This window comes from Sinocyclocheilus rhinocerous, unplaced genomic scaffold (genome assembly GCF_001515625.1).
Source record: "Sinocyclocheilus rhinocerous isolate Xijiao unplaced genomic scaffold, SAMN03320098_v1.1 scaffold1697, whole genome shotgun sequence".
Taxonomy (NCBI): domain Eukaryota; kingdom Metazoa; phylum Chordata; class Actinopteri; order Cypriniformes; family Cyprinidae; genus Sinocyclocheilus; species Sinocyclocheilus rhinocerous.
The window spans coordinates 578,991-580,247 of NW_015629509.1; the positions used below are offsets into that span (position 1 = coordinate 578,991).

At 37.2% G+C, this 1,257-nt stretch overlaps 1 protein-coding gene across 1 annotated transcript in view; it reads left to right on the plus strand.

Annotated features, from left to right (window-relative positions):
* Window positions 1–1,257, plus strand: part of LOC107739013 (dihydropyrimidine dehydrogenase [NADP(+)]-like) — a 202,235-nt gene that overhangs the window by 110,848 nt on the left and 90,130 nt on the right.

The following is a 1,257-nucleotide window of genomic DNA, read 5'->3' on the forward strand; positions in this document are numbered from 1 at the left end:
GTGTTCTGAACGAATCGGTTGAGTCAAAGTTTCATTAGCCCATGCATAAACATCTGATGAATCAGCCGTTTGAATGAATCGCTTGAATGAACATCTCAGTGATTCACTCATTAAACGCTCACTATTGGCACCTACTGGCGTTTTAATTTAATTTAAAAGTATAATTTTCACCATCATTTCTTGTTTGTATATTCCAAAAAAAATATTTAAAACAGTCTCATAACATTATTCAATGCAATTGTATTTTTTCAGTGTAAATTATTTAATTTGACAACGTAGAGATAACAATAATCACATTATTATAAGTGAATTTATAGATTAAATGTAAGAATTTGAAATGACAGATGAAGTATTAATGAGGTTAGGGGGGAAATGCCCTCTATAAAGGTAAAAAAATGCCCTTGGATTCAATATAAACAACATGCAGATTTATATGTCACAGCTGATAGAAAACTGATAAGAATATTGCTTCAGAATAAATCATATTTTATGATTAAAATGACCAATTATATTGCCATGGTGCCCCGAACTGCCAGATCTGCCATGGCCTCCTGAGTCCCCTGATCTGCCATGGCCTCCTGAGTTGCCTGGTCTGCCATGGTGCCCGGATCTGGGACCGCCTTGGGGCATCCCGTCCCATCCAAGCCTATCCTGAGTGATTTCCAAGGCTTTGATGTTGTATGGCGCAAGGACGCGACTTCCGGAGGGGGGCATCATGCATGTTCAAAAATAAAATTTGTTCTTTGAATGACTAATTTGCTGTTAAACTCCTCATATGAATGCCTGCATGACATGTATAATTCAGTTTAGACAGTTTGCAAGAATGTTTAGCGTCTCTGGGCCTAGTATGAAAATGATCGCTGCGAGACTCTGGTGGAGTGAACGAGACTTGAGAGAGTTGTGAGTGAGGGCGCGGGTGCAGCCTCCGTGTAGCCAGATCCAGCTATTATAAGCGTTTTTGGACTTGTCTTTTCCACTTAATTTAACACTTTAGAAAGTTAATAAAGTAGGTTAGTTGCAGTTTAGAGTCAGCGATATCTTTATCTTATCTTACTTGCAAAAGATTGGAAATAATTTTGGTTTATTTTTATTTATTTTTTGTTTTTTGTTTGTTTTAGTATCAGTATCTGGCAACAATCAAAAAAACCCACGGACAGGTTTTTGCTGACAGGATACGACATTCGGTAAGGGAAACGCAAAAATTATCATGATATTATCTGTCATAAACGTTATCAACGCTGTCAAAAACAGTAGCAT